The sequence below is a fragment of the Lygodium microphyllum genome, chromosome 1, assembly GCF_053477565.2.
Source record: "Lygodium microphyllum isolate KBCC chromosome 1, Lygodium_microphyllum_v1.1.10, whole genome shotgun sequence".
NCBI lineage: Eukaryota > Viridiplantae > Streptophyta > Polypodiopsida > Schizaeales > Lygodiaceae > Lygodium > Lygodium microphyllum.
In genome coordinates this window covers 87,087,169-87,110,224 of record NC_141135.1, presented here as the reverse complement: position 1 = coordinate 87,110,224, position 23,056 = coordinate 87,087,169, and positions in this window count along the sequence as shown.

Below are 23,056 nucleotides of genomic sequence, written 5' to 3'. Positions count from 1 at the left end.
GCAAATAGCGACGCAAATAGTGACATCGCTATTTTGCGTCGGAAAGCACCATCGTTATAACTCCATATCCTTGTAGTGTTTGATGTCTTAAAACTGGTTGAAAATTTCCGATTTGCCTAAAATAACCCTAATATTGCAGGAGACTTCTTGAATGAATTTACAACCATTATATACACATAAAATTTAGGAAAGATACTCAGATATGAAACGCATATCATATTCATGAATGTAGAATTGTTGTCTAGAAAGATATCACATAGTTTATTATCATCATGACCATTCCTGATGAAATAACTTGAAGTACACAATATTCATATTCAGGCTACAGACACAGATAGATAGAATCAACAATCATCTACACGCTTTGCCTAAAGAATCTCTCATTCCTGATGTATAGGATATCAACGAATACCAATTCCTCACATTTTTGACATGCACCTGCCTTTCAGGCGAAACATTTTATGAAAGCTAAAGTCACTTTACACATTCTAATCCCATAAATCTAAATGCATATAAGTACTAAGATATGAAATAGTACTAAATAGATTATAGAATCCAAGACCTAACAAGGATGATTGGTATTGGTGCCCCATGTTGTGTTTTCTCATAAATGCTAAGGAAAAATAAAAAAAATTTAGTAGTATAATCATTTTTCCTTAAGCACGCAAAACTCGCAAGTTGCGATTTTCATGGAAATAATGAAATTTGGGGTTTTTGTTGAGTGTTTTCGGGTCATATAGGATAGAAATGGATATGAAAATGATGCTAAGTGTCCTTGATCAGTAAGAACTCATAATTCTAAATTATCATAATTTTTATAAATAAACAAATAAAAAATAAGGAAAAACAAGAAAAATTTTAGTTTTTGCGCCTAAAAGTTTAGAAAAATTTAAAGTTTATATTCGTGAGCGTATAATAAGGCTGGAGCATGAGGATCAAGCCTTGTTTCTATGTTATAGTATGTTTTCATCGATTCTTATATGAAAAAATTACATAAAAATGAACCCTACACCAACGGTTAGTTGTTGAAAATGATTCAAATTCAAATCTATTTGGCTATGCATAATATATAGGATAGATTATCGCTTGAATTAAAGAGACTAGTAGCACGAAGAAATTCAGTGCTAGTCTCTATCAACGCCACACTTATGATTAGTTGGAAAATCATTGAAGGGTTGTCTTTACACTTCACGTAGCTAGTTTCCAATGATAAAATGCTTGGGCACAATGGTCATCTGCACTTGAATTGAACATAACATAGTATCAAACTTGGACGCATTTTGCAATTGTTTCCCAAACATTGACCTACATGGAGTGTGTAAGGAAAGCCAAGTTGTAGGGAATCCAGTTGTTACCATGGTAGCACAACCTATTTCTATACCTACTCAAATGGTGGATTCGCTAGCTTTGGGATTCCCTTTACCCAACATTGATGGGTTAGCGGAAGAAGACGCGGAACTCCACATTAACAAATTCCATAAGTTGATGTTCAACTGTTGGATTTAAGATGAAGGACACTTAATGATGTTCTTCAATATGACTTTGAAAGGATGCGTCGAAGTGTGGTATCATAGCCTAGAGAATGGAACCATAACCACAATCGATTTATTTTTTGTAGCCTTTCGAAGGGAGTTTTTCCCTGAAAGGGGTGGTCAATATTGGCTACGTGTACTAAATGTCACATGTCAAGAGCCACATGAGGATATCCAAGCATATGTCAAGAAGTTAAAATAGGTTATTTGCAAATTGCAAGCATGTGTTCCTATTCGAGTAGTTGCCAAATTGTAATATTTTTTTCATGGTCTGGATTGCAACATTCAGGTGAAGTTGAGTAGTGTCACTTTGCTAGATATAGACACAGCCATTAGACGAGAGCACAAGAAGTAGAATCCCAACTACAAGTGACTTATGCCTCTCAAACCAATCTTAATATGAGTCTAGTTTTGGGAAATAATTTGGCATTGACCAATGGAAATGGAAGTTAAGGGATAGCTCTGACTAGCCTAAATGTGAGAGGAAGCATGGTCCAAAATGTACCTTTATTGCAAGCTTCTCCTAGTGTGACTATGCCTATGGCTAGTCAGATGGCTCCACCAAATATTGGAGGCCAAGCAGCATTGGATCCTAACATTGTTCCTATGAGTCAGCAAACAAATGCCCAATCAAATTGTTAGGACAATGGAATGATGGATAGATGATCACGGCTACGAGTCAAGTAACTCTAATGTCCTTGGTAAAGCTAAGGATATGATGAAGCACTACACAGACATGATTTCCAAACAATATAGACAAATAGCCATTGATGTTAATTTCCTTAAGAAGTAGCAGAACTTGATAGGGAGTTGACACCTTGAAGAAGGTGGCCCATCAAGATTTAGCTTTAAGTGGTGTGGTGGCCAACACTACCCTCAGAATTGTCCTAATGTCAAATGTGATATTTGTGAAAAGTCCACCCAATTGGCTGTCACTTGTTGGAGTAAAATTAGCTCTCTCTAACCAAGTAGTAGATAGCTAGGTCCTATTAACCATTGTGCGCAAGGGAAAAATCTTTAGCAAGATGATGGACCAAAACATATACTTCAAACAGGTAATGCTATTGTAGAGGAGCTGCCTAGTGGTAGTGGAATTAGCCTCATTGAGGCAGTACGGGTTAATGGCACTAAAGCTTCTAATCTGCAGGCCATTATGAGAGGTCAAAAGGGTAGAGAAGTCAACAAAGAGAATCTAAAACTTGTCAATTGAAACCCTAAGTAGCAAGTCAAGAAAGGGATGCAAGTCCTTAACCTCAACATGGAAGGATAAAGAATTACCAAGGAGAAAGGAAAAAGCTAAGAAAGAAGCACCAAAGATATTTCAACAACCAAAAGAGAGAATGGTCTGAGCTCTAGCGAATTATCACCAATTCAATTTGGCAAGCTCTCTTTGTGAAGTTAAATTGGACATGAATATTCTATATTTGATTAAGCTATCTCCAGGAGTGTGCAAGGAATTTAAAAATATATTGTGTACTGGGTATATCGTGGAGCCTTTGGGCATAGCACAAGTAGGAGATGATTGGTGGGAGCATGCTGACAAACATTGCCCAATGGTTGCAGCCTACATTGATGGAGTACTAATGGATCATGCTATCGTAGATATAGGATCATCTGTTGACATCATGAGTTCAAAATTGATGGAGAGTCTTAGTTTCGCAATCCAAAAGGATGCCTCCACAATTTTGCGAATGACTGATAAAAGTTTAAGGCAACTTGAAGGTTGTATTACCAAAGTCCTTGTGACCATTACCAGTGTGGAATGCATTGTGGACTTTAGTGTTATGAGGTTCACAGGGCGGCCAAGATATCAAGTATTGTTAGAAAGGCCATGGATCTTGCAATCCGACTATCAAGGTTATATACCTAGTGGTTGTTTAATTTTTGGTAGAGGTGCCAATCGTGTGGTAATAGATGCATATCCTAAGTCTCCTCAAAGTGAGAGAGCTCCTCTATCCTCTACGGAATTAGAGAAATTAGAAGATGTATCTGCTAGTGAGATGTCATCAAGTGATGAATCAAAACAGAGGACTTCTATCAAATAACTCTAAATGAGCTAGTAGAGCCTAAAGATTGAATAAGAGACGTGGATGTAATTGACTAGGATCTTGGTACGCCAAATGATCCATGGCCAATTGAATTAGGGTCCATGCTCAATTTGGAAGAAAGGAAGGACTATATGTCCCTTATCCAAGAATTCTATGACATCTTTGCCTGGAGTTATGATGAGGAGCTGAGAGGAGGTATTTCTCCTAGTGTGGTTATTCATACCGTTCCTCTAAAGGAGGTAGCCATCCTATGCATCAGAAAGTAACGCGTATGCCTTTCAAATTGAGGGATGGGCTGTTTGAGGAGTTATGAAAATTGCAATAAGCTAGTTTGATCTTCCCTATTCAGCACATTGAATGGTGTTTACCTGATGTTATTAGGAAGAAGAAAAATAATCAAATCCAGCTTTGCATAGACTTTAGAGAGCTGAATAAGCATACATTAAGGACTACTACCCATTGCCCTTGATTGACTAGATTTTGGACCAACTAGCAAGTAGGAAAATATATTCACTTGTGGATTGCTTTGTGAGATGCAACCTGATGGAAATGATAGAAGAAGATAATTTGAAAACAACTTTCATTACAATCTTTGGTAACTTTGCATACCATGTGATGGCCTTTGGTTTATGCAATGCGTATGGTTCATGTCTACGAACAACGGACAAGACCTTTGGTGACATCTCCCCAGAGGAATTGAAAGTATTTATAGATGACTTGGGGGAAGCCACCATTAGAGAAAGGTAGTTGATTATTTTAAGATAAGAAAGTGATTTGAGCATTGCACACATTTTTTCATAGCCCACAAAAGTATGTCTTTGAGGTGCCTTATGAGCTATTTCTAGGACATGTTGTTAGTTCAGTAGGGATCATGAGTGACCTTGAAAAGATAAAGGTCATAGTCTCCATAAGTCCGCCACACACTCCGAAAGAAGTACACAACTTTCTGTCATCTGTAGGGTATTATCAGAGGCTCATAAATGCCTTGGGAGAAAGAACATTACTACTAACGAATCTATTATTCTTTAGGTGTCCATTTATATGGAGTGACCCTTATAAGGTAGCTTTTGGTGATGTGAAACAGGAGCTATTAAAGGCACATATTTTAAAAGCAAGTATAAGGGGTGAAGTATTCTACATATTTTCAACACAGCCACCATGCATAGTATCAGCTGCTACTGTGTTTAGCGCAAATATGGAAGGAAAATTTGTATCATCCGATCGTTTTTGCTAGTCAGAAGTTGGGCATATCAGAAATCAAGTATACCTATATGGAGAAGTTGTGCATTGCAATAGTATTTGCGACTAAAAAATTCAGGCACTACCTCGGATAAGTTACTCATGAATATGTGTGCATCACGTGGGTTCAAAATAAGGTTTTATTCAAGAAAAATTCACAGATAAGGATACATATATATAAATAGGCCTTGAACGCACGTGATGTAGAGGATATGCATATAGTAAGTTTTCCGAGGGCACTACATTCTATATAAAAAGGTAATTTTCTATATGAAGGCAAAGGAGCTTAGATTGGTGATGAACAAGATACAGTCGTTCGATCATTTAGCAAAGTGGTTAATCACTTTACAGGATTTCGATTATGAGATTAGAAGCAAGCCACCGAACACTCCACAGGGAAAAAAAAAGGGCAAAACTGGGCGCGGGTTCATTTCGCGCATTTTCGTCGATCGTTTTGAGAGGAAAAGCGAGAGAGAGAGAGAGAGAGAGAGAGAGAGCGACCATCGTGAGAGAGGGAGAGGAAGAAGGCTTGCTGCCGCTGCCACTGCTACCGCCGCCGCCACCGTCGCTGCCGCTGTCGTTCGCGAAGGAGAGGAGGAGCGTTCATCGCAAAGAGGAGCCGCCAAACCCTCGCCATATCTCATCGGTGAGTCCATTCTCTCCTTCTTTTGCTTGTTTAGGGTTTAATTCTCTTTCTCTTTTGCTTGTTTAGGAGAGGAAATGAGAGAGAAAGAGAGGGAGAGGAAAAGGGAGGGAGAGAAAGAGAAAGAGAGAGGGAGAGAAAGATAAAGATAAAGATAAAGAGAAAGAGAGGGAGAGGGAGGGGGAGGAAATGAGAGAGGGAGAGAAAGAGAAAGAGAGGCAGAGGCAGAGGGAGAGGGAGAGAGAGTCCCTCTCCCTTTTGCTTTTATAATTTGTGTATATATATTGAGAGAGGGAGAGGAAATGAGAGAGAAAGAGAGGGAGAGGGAGAGGGAGGGGGAGGGAGACAGAGGGAGGAAATGGAAGAGGGAGGGGGATGAAATGAGAGAACAAGAGAGGAGGAGAGAGAGGGAGAGAAAGAGAAAGAGAGGGAGGGGGAGGGGGGAGGAAACGAGAGAGGGAGAGAAAGAGAAAGAGAGGGAGAGGGAGAGGGATGGGGAGGAAATGAGAGAGGGAGAGGGAGAGACAATGCATTCTCTCTCTCCCTCTCACTTTTGCTTTTATAATTTGTGTATATATATTGAGAGAGGGAGAAAGAGAGGGAGGAAATGGGGGAGGGAGAGAGAGGGGGAGGAAGTGAGAGTGAGAGGGAGGAAATGGAAGAGGGAGGGGGATGAAATGAGAGAACGAGAGAGAGGGAGAGTGTATTCTCTCTCTTATTTATTTAATTTTTATATAATTTGTATATAATATGAGAGGGAAAAGAAATGAGGGAGAGGGAGAGGGAGAAAGAAAGTGAAATTAAAGAGAGGGAGAGGGAGGAAATGGGAGAGTGAGGGGGAGGAAATGAGAGAGAAAGAGAGGGAGAGAGAGAGGGAGAGAGGGAATGAGAGGGGTAGAGTGTATTCTCTCTCTTTTTTATTTATTTTTTGTATAATTTGTATGTAATGAGAGAGGGAGAAGAAATGAGGGAGAGGGAGAGGGAGAAAGAGAGGGAAAGTAAAGAGAGGGAGAGGGAGGGGGAGAGGAAATGAGAGAGGGAGGGGGAGGAAGAGAGAGAAAATGAGAGAGGGAGAGGGAGAGGGAATGAGAGAGGGAGAGGGAGAGAGGGGAGAGACGAAAACATAATAGGAAAATGAGAGAGGGAGAGGGAGGGAGAAGAAATGAGAGGAGAGGAAGAGAGAAAAAGGAAATTAGAGAGGGAGAGGAGAGAGAAAAAAGAGAGAGAATGAGAGGAGAGAGAAAAAGAGATAAGATGTTAAACATAATAGGCAAATAGAGCAAGAGAGGGTACGGGTGAGGGTGAGGGCAAGGGAGGGAGTGGAAATATGAGAGAGAGAGGAAGAGCGAAAAAAATGAGAGAGGGAGAGGAGAGAGAAAAAATTATTAAAAATAATAGAGAAAGAGAAAAAGAGAGGGTAAGGGTGAAGAAGGGACAGGAAATGAGAGAGAGAGGAGAGAGAAAAAGGAATGAGAGAGAGAGGAGAGAGAAAAATGAATGAGAGAGGGCAAGGGAGGGAGAGGAATGAGAGACAGAGGAGAGAGAAAAAGAGAGAAGGAGGGAGAGGAATGAGAGGGAGAGGAGAGAGAAAAAGGAAATGAGAAAGGGAGAGGAGAGAGAAAAAGGAATGAGAGAGAGAGGAGAGAGAAAAGGAAATGAGAGAGAGAGAGGAGAGATAAAAAGAGAAATATCATTAAACCTAATAGGGAAAGAGAGAAAGAGAGGGTGAGGGCGAGGGAGGGAGAGGAAGAGAGAAAATGAAATATTATGTGCTAGGTATTGAGTAATAGGTACTAAATACTAGTGTTCTATGATACTATATGCTAGGTCATAGAAAAAGAGAGAGATGGAAGGAGAGGATAAAAATCTAAGAAAAGAAAAGAATGATAACAAAACAAATTGTTTGTTTTAACGTAGACAAAATGGAAAACGAAGAAGGTCCTGTTGTTCAAGATCGCGAGGCGTATCTTAATCAGCGTGTCCCATGTTCTTGCTCTCAATGCAAGTTGGCAATTAGATGAAAATGTCGATTGTCTATAGAACACGTACGACGATTTGGCGAGTTTCAATCTGAGATCATTGATTAGGCGATTGCGAATTTTCAGCAAACGGTAATTTGAAGTTAATATCAATCATGCATTGTACTCGCAAGCTAATTGAATACCATATGCAATAAGATTGGGTCTTGTTGGCAAATTTTCTATCCAGGGAGGTGATGTCTCGTCCCAAGGGGGAGTGTACCCTTTGCGGCCAATTAGAAGAGTACGTGGGCATGCAATGGATGGAATGCAGGAGCCAATCCACCACTCGCAAGGTCAATCTATATCGTCAATGCCAGAGGAGGCATGAAACCTTCCAGACCTACCTACAATCTTGGAGCCTGAGATGGAGGCAATGATCGATGCATTGATTCCCATGGATGTCGAGACTTCTGATCTGCTTAGAGAGGAAGCATCCATACCATTATATGATGGGTGCCGAGTATCTCGGCTGAAGACACTGCTTGCACTCTTAAATGTGCAAGCAAAATACGGGTGGAGCAATACGAGTGTGACCGAGTTGTTCAGGTACCTTGTACATACGCTTCATTGATTTTTTTTTCGGCACTATTATTACAAACATTTGTGCTTTTTCAAGGTGTTTTATGATTTTTTTCAGATTATTAAAATATCATATATTACCACTTGCAAATACTTTCATAATGCTTGTAGCCATTATTCATAATTAGAGTGGGCATTTTGCTATTTGGATTGTAATTAGCGTGGGCATTTTGCTATTTGGAATGTAGCCATTATTCATAATGCTTTCTCATTTGTGGCAGTTTGTACTACCGATTGCGATCGTAGGATGTCTTACTCCAGAAATATGCGGGGCCATTGACAGGTTGTCGAGTTTGGTGCAATGGATCTCACAGAAGGAGATTAAGACGTTCTCTATTGAATCCGCGAGGTGGGGAGCAGTGGAGATGGTCTGTCTCTTTGAGAAATACCTGCCCACCAGCATGCTCACGATACAAATCCACCTTCTTATGCATCTTGTGGATGAAGTGGAGATTATTGGACCTGTCCATATGCGATGGATGTTCTTCTTGGAGCGCTTCATGAAAACCTTGAAAGGCTTTATGCGACAACGAGCTCAGCCAGAAGGTAGCATGGCCGAAGGTTGGTTGGTGTCTGAGGCGCTAGTGCATATTTCACAATGGCTACCAACGGTGGAACCAGACAATGAAATGCTATGGTCGTTCAAGGACAATGATCGACTGACTAGAGATGTGGTGGTTGGAAATGGGGTAGAAAAAAGAATGGATGCCTCAATGGAAGAGAAGGTGAATCGCTTTTGTATGTTGCACCATGCCTCTATGGAGATATGTCTCGCCAAGTACCAGATCGCTAGGCAAGATCGAGAGGAAGCATGAGCTGAATTCCGATATAGTACGTGTCATCGACCGATTCAATATCCCGAAGGCATGGAGGAGATGCCGCGGTTTATGTCAACACGATGGTTGCATGGAGCTTTGACTGCAGTGTCTCACGAAGGGACAGAGGTCTCAATGGAGGAGTGGGAATTCTCGAGGGGATGTAGTCCAAAGGTGATGAGGGGTTTAGAATCAGTCGTATCTAAATTTTATATGCGACATCTAATTTGAGTTTTTCAATGTACAGTACAAAATATATAGTGTAGCGTGGTCGCACGGACGACATTTTTGTGTGGAGCGTATTGACAAAATGCACTCCACAATGGATAGTGGTATCATGGCAAGGTTCGAGCAAGAGAGCCAGCGACGAGCAACAGATCCAAACACGATTGTGGATGAGATGGAGTATTTTGGGAACTTGTAAAGTATTGTTACGGTGGATTACCGTAGCTTCTCCATGATACTATTCGATGTGCAGTGGTTCAAAGTGGTACTTGGAGGAGTTGGAGCAATAGTTCGACGAGGTCCATCTGGATTTCTCGAAATAGATTCCCAAAAAAAATAGACGGATTTGCGCGACACCTTTGTGTTGCCGGCCCATTGTGAACAGGTGCATGGATTCATTTTCTTGCTAATTGTATTACGACATGGTTTATGTCACAATAGTTTGAACTCTCTTGTACGTGTTTATGAATAGATAATCTTCTATCCAAACCCCCGACAACCTCGATGGTGGTATATTATACCTTCAACTCCCCAAAGTGCGAGAATATATGATCAAAGCGATGTTCTGAGCATAGATGAAGATAATATGCAAATAGAGGGGTTGATATTGGAAGTGGTGGAGGCCGTCGAAAGCTTGGAGCTAGCATCGGCTAACAATGATGGAAATACAGGAGTCCAAGAATTCTTTGAGAACAAGGCGGACTCATTCTTTTGTGGTGACATGTCTATCAACCTTCCAGTGTATGCGGAGTTGTGTCAGGAGATTAACATGGGACCATAGGATACTTCATACTTGGAGCATCCACTTACTCAATTCGTAGACCAATCGCTTATAAGGGTACATAAGTCATGCATTTTAAGTGAGATTTTTTTTAAATGATTTATATTACCGTACTTTGTATGATTTAAATTGATTATTCTAACATCAATTTTTATCTATACAGGTGACATTTTCAGGATGAGTCGAGGGATGAGCGATGAGGAGTTACAGGACATCTTCGCATGCATGTCTCCAGACCAGATGGCAAGATTCAGAGAGATGGTAGACCAGGAGCTGTCTCAGTCTTCGTCAGGGTGCTGTGCTAGATTTGCTTCAGCGCGATCGGATGCTTCAGCTTCGAGCATAGGAGCTCGATGCTCACGACTTGGGCTAGAGGGAGGGAGTGCATCGGGATCAGGGGGAATGCTACAGAGATATAGAGGCAGTGAGCCCGCTGTTGACACGGGATACAGGTGCGACTCCTCGCTCTCGTGGCCCTTTCAAGGAGCGTGCCTCAGGCTCAAGTGGATGTTGTGGAGACATGGACGCGGTGTCTTCCTCTCATCGTTCAGCTGGAGCTGCGTCACCTCCAGGATTTGTCACACTTGTGGGGACGTCTACTCCAGTTACTCTGGCTTTTGTGCAGCCGTCAGCACAAGTGGCACCCCTGTGGGTGCCACTTAGAGAGATATTACCCCCATCGGTTCACTAGATGCACAGGGGTCTCCTGGATATGCCCAGGAGCGTGGACGCAGATGGGAGAGGACCCATCTTAGGAAGACTCCAGGGGGTTATGGATATCTAGTCGATAGTAGGTCAGGAGCCATCATCATGAATGATGAGGGGAGGAGGGTGATGGCTTGCATGAGAGAGTTGTGCCAACAAGTTTTTCAGCACAACGTCTTGGATCATTGGAAGAACATACCGGAGGGGAGGAAGGATTACATAGTAGTGCGGTGTCTCCCTCTCATCGTTCAGCTGGAGCTGCATCACCTCCAGGATTTGTCACACTTGTGAGGACGTCTACTCCAGTTACTCTGCTTTTGTGCAGCTGTCAGCACAAGTGGCACCCCTGTGGGTGCCACTTAGAGAGATATTACCCCCGTCGGTTCACCAGATGCACAGGGGTCTCCTGAATATGCCTAGGAGCATGGACGCAGATGGGAGAGGACCCATCTTAGGCAGACTCTAGGGGGTTATGGATATCTAATGGATAGTAGGTCAGGAGCCATCATGATGAATGATGAGGGGAGGAGGGTGATGGCTCGCATGAGAGAGTTGTGCCAACAAGTTTTTCAGCACAATGTCTTGGATCATTGGAAGAACATACCGGAGGAGAGCAAGGATTACATAGTAGCATCCTTGCGCGAAGAGTTTCCAGTGCCAGCCACAGTAGATAGATTCTTTACGAGCTAGATGATGGATTGCATGCATGCATACATGTCACATAGACGATCCAACGCACGCAAGGCAATTAAGAGTAGGGCCGCAAAGCCCGAGTGGTTAGATGCAAACGACTGGCGCCGACTGAGGGAGGAGGCTATAGATTCTCCAGGATGTTGCAGTCAACAGCGCGAGGCGGCGAGGGCACGACTCGAGGCCGGAGTGGTCCATCATCTTGGGAGTGGTTGCCACATGACATATTTGGAGGACTTTGTAAGTTTTTCTTTTGTTTTGCTTGTTTATTTTTTTGAAATATTCTTTGTACTGATAATCATGTTTCTAACAGTTAGCATTTTTTTTCTTTGCAGCACTCCATTACAAATCGCGATCCGACTGGCCTTGAGACTCGATATCCAGAGAGGCACGGTAACACTGCATTGATCGACTGATTGTATAGACGCGGCGGCCCTGTAAGTCACTCATCTTTCTTGTCCGTAGTTACCATGAGATATTTGAATGCATTATTGTATGGTGGACTGATGTGTTGTTTCTTTTTCTGTAGAGTCCGTTCGATGCTCCTTTGCGGCGGGATGAGCTTTCGGGGGATGAGGATTTGTAGCTCGCCCTTGGATCCCAGGAGCTCACACACCTTTATTTTTGAGTCGCCTGATCTATGTAGACATTTTCTATGTATTAGTGATATCCTGTCATGATTGTACTAATCACTTTTTATGCGATCATGTATTTATTTCATGTATCAGTTTTATAATTTCAGTATACATTGCTTTTGTTTGCAAGGGCATTGTACACAGTAGTGCAGAAACTATTTTGTATGGCTCTCATAAAGCACACAGTGCTACAAGCTGCCCGGCCACAAAATTTTTTTTTCCCTGTTACCATCGCTATTAGCGTCACAAATTTTACTGCCCGCGTCGTTATTGGCGTTGCTATGTATGTTGCAAACCGTCGCTATTAGCATCGATATTGGCGTCGGTATCAAATGTGATGCTGATACCAACGCCAATACCAACGCTGATAGCAATGATAATACTGACTGTTCTATGGCGTCGCCAATAACGACGCTTTTTGCGATAACAGGGGCAAATTTTGTTATTTGCATTTTCGTCACTTTAAACGTCGGTATAAGGTCTATATCTTGTAGTGGAAGCTACAGGGTATTGTGGAATGCCTTGTGGATTTCGGGGAGGCAAAAGAAACTTTAGTTGAAGGAAGTGATATTGTGGAAATGTTTAAAATTGATATGGCCTCCATTTCATCTTGATATGCTGTCTCATACATTAGCTATCATCAAGAGAGACTGGAGCTGATTTATCAAAATCAGAAAAGAGGAACATTAGACAATAAGCTTTGAAATTTTCCTTCATCGCCAGGAACACTATATTGGTAAGGGGTTGATGATATCTATCACCGATGTGTGATGCTTGACGAGGTTTCATTCATTTTGGAAGAGTGCCATGACTCCGCTTCTTGAGGGCATTTTTCTGGACGACTGACTACCCAAAAAGCTTTAAGAGTTGGATATTGGTGGCCATCCATTTTTCAATATGCATTCAAGTATGTTAAGAGATGCGGTACTTGTCAATGACATAACAATAGTGAGAATAGAAAGGGACCACTTACTCCGATTATGGCTATACTTCCATTCAACAAGTGAAGCATCAACTTTGTGGGTTCTATTAATTACCATGTCATCTTCTATATGGAAGAGATATATCATAGTGGCAAGACTCACTATTTTACAAAGTGGTCAAAAGCACAAGCAATGGAAGGATGACGCAAAGGAGACTGCTAGCTTCCTACTATAGCAGATTATATGTTGATTTGGTCCGACAAAATAATTTATATCGGACCATGGAACCCATTTTTAAACAAGGTGATTAAAATCCTGTGACTGACAAATGGCAAATTAAACACAATAAAATAAATCCTTTATAACCCGTAAGCAAATGAGAAAGTTGAAAGTACTAACAAGAAGTTTGTGGGTATTTTATAAAAAGTAGTGATTGAAAAGAAGCCAGACTGGGATAAGAAACTATATGTGGCATTGTGGCCGTATAGCACGACGTTTAAATGATCCACTCGCCACACCCCGTTCAAGCTAGTCTATGGGGAAGAGTATGTTTTTCCCTTAGAAATTGAGTTTTTGACTATAAGATTCGCAACCAATCGTTCTTTGGGTGACGAGGATGCACTCTTTGAGCACTTTACGACTCTAACCCACTTGGATGATTGTAGAGTCTATTGCACCAGGAAGTGGCTAGGCATCCCGATGAAGAAACTGCATGATTTAAAAGTGAAGAAATATACCTTTAAGAAGGGACTGTTAGTTCTATCTTATGATGCACGCAGAGAGTTGCTTCCAAGAAAACTTGAGCCCAAATGGGACGGTCCCTCTACAAGATTGTAAGAATGGGAAAAAATAAGTCCAGGACATTATTGGCTGATCTTGAGGGAGTGGAGTTTAGAAATAAGGTTAATCTTAATAATATTAAACCTTATTATCTCTAAATATACTAACAAAATAAATACCTTGCAGGCCAATACAGGGCTGATTAGAAACCTATAAGAGAAAATATTGGTTGATGGGGCAGCTTATTTCTTATTTAGAACACCCATACTTGGAGCAACGATATCATCAAGGAAAGCTTATCTAGTGGAGTAAAGGATATTAAGTGATTGAGCAAGAGGATAGATCATTTGTCTGGGAGATCAGTCTTCTATTATCATTGCTTACAAATTCTGACAAGCATGATTGTTATATTGAACGAAGAAGGTGGGATGGCGCCTTCAGTACATCCTCTCAATATGCTAAAATTTGATTATCATAATTACAAGTAGAGGTGACGATGGCTGGCTATGTGAACCCATTGTGGATGTACACATTGTACTTTGATGGAGTGTCCGGGGGTCCCAACAAAAAAGGGAGTATAGGGGTAGTCATTAGAGATCCTTGACATAGAGTATTGATGAAATTAGTTGTTTATCTCGGGGTTATATTTACCAATAACATGGCAGGATACAAAGCTTTAATCATGGGTCTCAATATTGCTAAGAAGGGCAGTATCTCTCAATTATTAGTAAAGGGGGATTCCCGATTGGTATTGAACCAACTAAATGGGACTTACAAAGTACAAAGTTCCATTCTTTCTATGTATTATCACACTACTATGACCATGCTTGAGGGGTTTGAGTGTGTCTCTTAAGCTGGTTCCACGTTATTGAAATAAGGTTGCGGACTCGTTAGCAAACTTTGCTTATGAAGAAGACATTTTCTTCAACTGTGGTCCTAGTTTGGATATCTCTCGTAATGATGAGATAGGACTTGGTCGATTATTGGGGATTTTATTAGAACATAACCTATATATGGTAGGCGATCGTCGGTATGGGCAATGCAAAGAGTGGCCGAGACCCATTTGCCTTTGTTATATTGGACCCATAGGTTGGTCACACAACACGTTATGCGTAAACCTCTTGTCATTTATGTAGGAGGCATGGGTCATAATCCGATGCATTCACTTTAGGCCAGCAGCCCTATTTCCTCCTTGGGATGATGGAGCATCTTGTTGTATATTAGCAAGATTTCAAAAGGGGGGATATATGCGAGTTGTTTTCTTTGATTCCATTAGGTTAAGAGGGGTGGTTTTTGTTGAGTTTGAATGATTTATTGATTTAGGCCATGAGGACCGGTTTTGTTAGGTGTGAATTGTGATAATTCCTACAAGCAGTTGATTATCGCCTTGCGAAGGCCTTGTAGATTTGTGGGGAGTCACACCCAGGGCCGATGCCTTATCTTCCTAGGGGTAGCAGCTAGCCAGAAAGAAAAAAAAAAGGAAGGTTGGAGCTAAAATAAAAGTGAGTATTAAAAAAATATTTTCACCTCGTGAGAGCTTGGTAGGTTCTTGAATACCAAGTCAGGACCGGAGGCCGATGCCTTGTCCTCGTTGGGTCACTCTATGCTTAGCTCCCTCCTTTATACACACGCGAGTATGGAAACCTTGGGAATAGAATGTGTTAAAAGAATACTATGATGGCCACAGTATAGAAGTCCTCGCCTAGTAGGAGGTCCTGGTCTAGTTGTCCTAAGTTAGGTAGGTAGTTCAGACCACCACTAAGATGACCTCTTTGATAGGATTTTTAGCCAGTCCATGTTAGAGTAATTGGTTAGAGACTTGCTTTGGATTTCTATTAGATTATTTTGGGCCTATCCCTTGTGGATTTTTGTTCCTTGATTTTGTCAGGGGGTAGGGTGAGAGCTATGGAACGTTTTTTTGTGTATTTTTTGTATTAGTTTGATACTCTTTATGGTTATGCATGTGCAGATTTATTGGTGGTATTCAATGAGCTGAGTCGCCCTATCTTATGGTCGCCAATGAGATCTAGATTTTGGGAGACGATTTTGAGTCATGCTTGAAGCATTTGAGGTTGTTTTTGGAGCAAAAAGTGCCCTGGAAGCACCAATGACCAAATTTTCATGAAAAATCAAATGTTGGTGGATGGTCGAGTTGGAGTTTTCCTAGTTGCATTTTGACACTAGGAATCCTATGCAAGTCTTGGTTCTTCGATGGGGGGTCGTTTAACCCCCCATTTAATCCCCACAAGGTTTGACATTATAAACCAACTACTAGATTTGGGAGCCGAAAAGTGCGCGACGGAGGTCAAAATGATGGATTTCGATTATGTGAAACTGCCTCTCTGGACGGATTTGGAATTTGAGTCCGTTTGTCCAACCCGAAATCAAATTATCCACTTACGCAGAAGTGTGAACACAAAGAAAATGAACTAGTTATTTTAATGATTTAACCTTAAGGTTTATGTACAAGGACTTAAACAAAAAAAATGAAGGAGACAGGGAGGGTGTAAATTTTTATGTGCTCTCTTCAAATCCGATTGATGCCTCTTCAATCCATAATCTTCTAGAGAGAGAGAGAGAGAGAAATTGTTGATCTACGTAGAGAGAAGAAGATGATGGGTGTAATCTTGTTCAAATTCATGAAGAAATGAGAAATTTGACTTTTTAGTCTTTCTCTCTCCTCTCTCCTCTCTCCTCTTTATTGTTGTTCGTATGCATCAATTCAAGAGAGAAGGGGGAGAGGTGTGATGAAGAATGTAGATCAAATGATGATGGTGGAGCAATGGAGGAAGTAGATTGGATTGAGAGAGTATATCAATGACAAAGAACGAGCATCAGTGGCCTCCCATCTATAAGATACAAGCCTCGAAATCGTGGTTTCTATGCGTAAGTTATATTTTCTTTTGTTTTATGATAAATGGTTGAAGAAATTGCTTGAGGATGATTGGTATTATTTTCCCATGATATGTTTTCTCAAAAATGTTAAGGAAAAATAAAAAAATTCAATAGTATAATAATTTTCTCTTAAACAACAAAACCCGCAAGTTGTGGTTTTCATGGACATAACAGAATTTGGGGTTTTTTTTGTGTGTTTTGGGATCATATGGGATAGAAATGGATATGAAAAATGATACTAAGTGTCCCTGATTAGTAAGAACTCATAATTCTGAATTATCATAATTTCTATGAACAAATTAAGGGGAAAAATAGAAAAAATAAGGAAAATTTTAGCTTTTGCACCTTAAAAAGTTTTTTTAAAAAATTCATGTTCGTGAATGTATAACAAGGTTGGAGCATGAGAATCAAGCCTAAGTCAAGCCTTGTTTCTATGTTTTAGTATGTTTTCAATGATTCTTATATGAAAAAAATTACATAAAAATAAACCCTACACCTACCCAATGAATGCAATGTAGGAAACTGCGAGGAAGATGAGAGACGAAAGGAAGAGAGGAGAGAAGAGAGATATGAGACACCGGAAGTGAAGCCCCAGAAGTGTGTCAATTGAGCACACATGATAGGAATATATAGAGGGGACCTGGGGCGCTATATATAGACAGACTATATATAGCTAACACCCCCGCTGAAATAAAGTTCCCTTTCTATGGATGAAAAAAACCCTTGGGGGCTCAAGGGAAAAACCCACAGCTCTATATAGGCCTACTGTTGTATTAATATTCAAAATATAAAATTAGAAAGTTGAACTTACAACAGCCTATTCATAGGCATCAAAGGAGCTACATCACTTGTGAATCACAACATCAACGGAGAAGGAGCGACATCACTCAAGAGCTACATCACTCCTGAATTACAACAGCCTATTCAGAGGCATCAAAAGAGCTTTATCACTCCTTAATATACAACATGTAAAATAAGGATAAGCGACATCACTGCAAAAGATAAAATCTCCAAGAAATTCCTTCAACTGAACTTGGGATGTAAGCAGTATATCTATCACATCAAAACTTAAAGAAAAACATTATAGTGACATTAGAACAACACAAGGTCTATAGTGACGGTTCGCAACGCCACTGTATAGACAACATAACACATGTGGGGCCCCATGAACAGAATATAAATAAAACAATTTTTCATGAGCTGGAATATAGATGCTCATCAGCTGGAAACAATATAAAAGAAACAATGTATCATCACCTATCATCAGCTAGAATATAGACGCTCATCAATGGAATAACGAACGAGGATGATCATCATGAAGCATGTCAATATCAACATCCAAAAGTAATGTTGATGTTGAAATGTAGAGAGAGAAAGAGAGAGAGGAAGCTTATTTGCTAAGTGGCTCTCGTAAGCTACCAGGTTTCTAAACAACCTCTCTGTATCATCTCCCACTCTTATTTTGGGCGAATACAGAATGTCCTTCTTACCTCTCATGACCCATCGTTCATGAAGGGCTATCTAAATCATCATTCTCAGATATTGTGACCGTAGATCTCGAGTCTAGTGCAAGAATCTCTTGAAGGGCAGCGGTATGCTCTATGCCCTCACTACGCATAGCCACCTCCTCTTCTCAATCCCTGCTGTCTCAAGACTGCACAACCGAGGAGAAGCTCTCTTCAAAACCAACCGACTAATCTTCCTCTGTGCCTCTGATGTCTTCTGCAATCCCCCTCTTCACTTTTGGGCTATAAGAGTGTCATCATCTCTAGCCTATCTAATGGTAATATTTTTGTACCTTAGCCAACAGGCAAAATAATATCCTGATGCCGGTAGCCATGCCCGATCACCAAGAGACACTCGAATGCAAGCATAACTAGATTTAGCCATGTTCATTTCAACAAAAGGTACATGATAGCTATTCTCAGAGCTTGATGTCTCCATCTGGATCAACCTTTTCATAGATTCAAGAAGCTTCTTACCAGATGACTCTCTACTCATCCATACCCACCTTGCTAGTGTTGGTAATTCAATTGAAGACAATCTGAAAGATCCAAGAATTTCCACAATTTTTAGGATGTGCTCCAGAAGCAAAGAGTTTCCACTACTAGCTCCAGAAGCAAAGAGTTTTTGCTACTAGAGTTTGCTAGCTCCAGCAGTAGGCTAATGCATCCGCCAGAAGTAAGACACTCTTGGTTGTAAGCCGCTGCTTTTCCAAGCCTTTTAACAACTTCAAGCACCATCAACTGCAATTTGGATCCTACAACAAGAGCACCGCTTGAAAGGCCATTTCCAACTAGACCTGCTGCTTTTTCTGTGTCTGGGGGAGAGTCACAGATGGCTTTGTGTAGGCATATTTCCTGAGGGACCTGTACTTTCTGAATTTGTTTGCTCTTCAACCCCGATCCTTGCAGATACACTTACAGAATAGTAAGATGTAGCATAATCAAAAGAGAGAGAGGAATCCTAGCTTAAACCTCCCTGCTTTTCTGGCCTGATAGCTAGGATGTCTTCACTCCCTTTCGAAAACTCTAACCTGTTCACTGGCTCAACTGCAGCAGTAAAGATACATTGGGGCAGACAACAGTTTTGACATGAAATGCTTGTGGGTCCATCTCTCTTCTGAATGGAAGCAGCACTCAATGTCCATCTTGCGGGGTAGATTCTGCAGTTAGTAAGCCTGGAAGAGATAATAGTTTCTCACGAAGAGATTATTTATCGACTCGATTCACCAGACGGCATGCAGTGGCAAATTTGTCCTTTCGCATCGGCTTGATAAGAGGACAAGAGGGTTTGTGAAAGTGGTTAGTTGTTGCAAATGATTCAAATTTTGATCTATTTGTCTATGCATAACATATAGAACGGATTATTGTTTGAGTTAAGGAGACTAGTAGCACAAATAAATTCGGTGCTAGTCTCTATCTTGGGTAAGTTACTCATAAATATGTGTGTGTATCACGTGGGTTCCAAAAAAAAGGTATTTTTAAAATACCATTTTTATATGTTTTTAACATATAGAAGGGTGTAATACAAAGGGGTTATTTACAGATTGAATAGAAAAGGGTTATGTTTTATTCAGGAAAAATTCACAAATAAGAATATTTTTAAATAGGCCTTGAACGCACATAATGTAGAGGATATACATATAGTAACTTTTCTAAGGTCTTTATCAATGCTGCACGTACAATTAAAAAATCATTGAAGGTTTGTCTTTTCACTTCATCTAGTAACTGGTTTCTAATGATAAAATGCTTGGGCACAATGGTCATCCACACTTGCATTGAGCATAACATGGTATCAAACTTGGACGCATTGCAATTGTTTTCCAAACATTGACCTAGGTGGAGTGTGTAAGGAAACCCGTGGTGTAGGGTAGATGAATGGTTTCTTAGGGCAAGCTTGATAATCACTGACAAGTCCAAATGCGCATCCCGCGGTTAATAGTCGCAAAAAGACACGCTCCCGCGTACACGCACACGAACAACCACTAAAAGACACGATAAGAAACCGCAGCACGGGTGGCCGTGTGAAAACCACGGGTTTGAAGTGTTGTTGATCCGTTTTTTTGTGTGTGACTTGCTGTGGGAGGGGGTGAACAAGGCTAGGGCGGGGAGGGGGGCTTAGGAAGGGGTTAGGGGAAAGGGGGTTAAAGGAGGGGTGGGAATGGGTGTTAAGGGGGAACCGGGGGGTTGGGGGGAGGTGGAGGTCCTATGGGCGGGCAAGCAGCGGAGGAGGTCCGGTGGGAGGAGGCCGGCGCCTAGAAAGGGGGCGCCAAGGAGGGAGGCGCCAAGCGGAAGGGCGCAGGGCGACCGGGCAAAGGCCAGATGGGCGGGCGAATGGTGGCACCTTCGGCGGCGCAAGGTGGCAGCACCAAGGCGTGCGGGGCCAACGGGCCAGGCGCCAAGGAGAGAGCAGCTGGCGGCACACCAGTGGCAGAGGTTGGCGGCGAAGGGAGAGGCGGAGCGGTGCCAAGGGAGCAGAAGGGGGGGAAGTAAAGGGCCTGTGGGGCGGCCGCAAGTCGGCGATGGTGCCAGGAAGGTGGGCACACGGCCAGGCCAAGGCAAGTGGAGGCCGGCAGGGGGGCGGAAGATTGGTGGCGGCGACGAAGGGAGAGGCGGGTGATAGAATCCGGGGGGTGCGGGCGGCATACCAGGGCGCGGGTGGCAATCACCAGGGCGGCAGTAGAGGGAACCAGCACGGGCGGGGGGAGCCAAGACGGGCGCGCGCGGCGAAGGCGGGAGCGCCCAGGGGCAGGCAGGCGGCACCAACGCCAGGCGCCAGTAGGGGAGGAGTAGGCGGGTGCAGGCGCCAGATGGCAGAGGGCGAAGGAAAACAGGGCGGCCGGCGGTAGGAGGGAGGGTGGAGGGAGGAAGGAGAGAGGGAAGGAGAAGGGGGAAAGAGGAAGGTGGAGGGAGGAGGGGAGGGAGAAGAGAAGGAGGATGTCGGGGAGAAATGGTGGAAGGGAGGGAGCAGAGGAGGAGGGTGGAGGGAGAAGTTACGGGGAGAGAGAGGGAGGGGGAGGAGAGAGAAAAGAAGAAGAAGAAGAAGAAGAAGAAGAAGAAGAGAAAGAGAAGGAGAGAGAAGAGGGAAGGGGGGAGTTGGAACGGACACGGGAGGGGGGGTTTAATAAATTAATTAATAAATAAATGAATTAATAAAAAGAAAGGCGTACCCCCGTCTCGCGCACGTGCGCAGGGCGGGGTAAAAAAAAATACCGTGGCGGGATCAGAACGGCGCCGGGACATCGGCATGGGGTGTGCTTATGCGACTGGGCGTGGCAAGACGCATAAAACCGCAAATGCGTGCGTTCACGTGCGAGATGAGTCGCGCGAAACACGTCAAAATAAAGAAAAATTAATATCTCACAATCCGATCGTCGAAACGAAATGGTGTAAAAACCAAAAATGTAGAAGACGGCAGGGGGAAGATAGAGGAAAAGTTCAACGGGTGTTCCGGGGGGGAATAAAGGGCGTGCACATGCAAAAAATACAAAAAACGGCCCTAAAAACATATACGGGGATTAATTTCGAAAAATCTGCTTGCCGGAATGCAGGGGAAAGAAGGAAAAAGGTGCAGAAGAATGCGCCTGAAACCGGATCACGTCAAAACACAGTTTCGACTGAGATAACACACGTTCACATGGAAAAAACGTAAAAAGGACACACGCAAATACGGTCGGAAATTAATAACAGAAGATCGGTTTACCGAAACAGGGGGCAGCAAAAACGACAAAGGTGCAGGGAAAGGGGTTGCATAGGGCAGTCACGTTAAAATGCAGTTCCGATAGGGTTAGGAGGCGTTCACATGCAAAAAACACCAAAAAGACACCCAAAAATACTTTTAAAAATTAATAATAATAAATTTGAAAGTCAAAATAAGGGGGAGAAAAAAGGAAAAATGTAGGGAAAGGCGCGTGGACAGAGTTGTCAAGTCAAACTGGATTTCCAATGCAAATAAGGCAAGTTCACATGGAAAAATGTCAAAAAGACGCACAAAAAGGTCCCGAAAAACTGAAAAAATTAATAACGGACAAATCGTGTATCGGAATGACACGGAGTAAAAACAAAAAATATCAGGGGGAAAGTGTTTGTCAGGGATGCCACCTCAGAGCACGGTTCCGAAGCAAGAAAAGCGCGTTCACATGGAAAATAGTCCAATGTACGCAAAATCCTTCAAAAATTAATAACTCAAAAATCGTGCATCGGAACAGGGGTAGGTAAAAAAGAAAATTGGACAGTTCGAAGGGACGAACATGGTTGTCAGTTTGGATTGGAAGTTTGGTGAACGTAGGGTGCGTTCACATGGAAACACATCAAAATAAGGGAGAAAGAGAAATGAAGGAGGAACAACCCCAAGGGAGGGGTGACAGTGGACGGGTGCGTGGGGAAGGGACCCCAAGAAGGAAAAAGAAAGTCATGACGTACATGCATGATCAAAGTGAGGCATATGCAGGGCGGTATGCCACATAGACGTGGAAGGACGCGTCCCTACACTTAAAACATTAACGGCAAGGGAAATGCATCACGACAACCTACAATTTGACAACCGACTGGATGTTGACAGATTGGACGCTGACGTCCCCACACTTAACACCTTAACACACTCGTGCAATCAGGAGATAGGGTTAGGAAAACTTGGCCCATGTGGCAGATAGTTGAAATCAATTGTCGATGTCGCGCGCTGTGTCTCAAGAGCGACGACAGGAGGTACCAGAGCTCACTCTGCACAACAGACGTGTCCAGCATGGCAAGGACCATGTAATAGCACCCAGGGAGGTAGCTAATGGATGAATCTCATTGGGTCGATGTCGTTGACGAAGGAGAGTCACTCAGCTTACAGCACTCAGATGGGATGAGAGAACAGTCACTCACTCCATTACGGACATCACTCAATGAATAATGATTGAAACCAATATCTCACACCCAGTTTAGGAATTGACAAGGGGAATGGTACAGAGGAGTACGCCAGGGTGCACAATTGATGGTGCATTAGTGCGTCCAACCCATCTGGCATAGGTGCAAGGAGGAAGGCAAGGGAGCCTTACA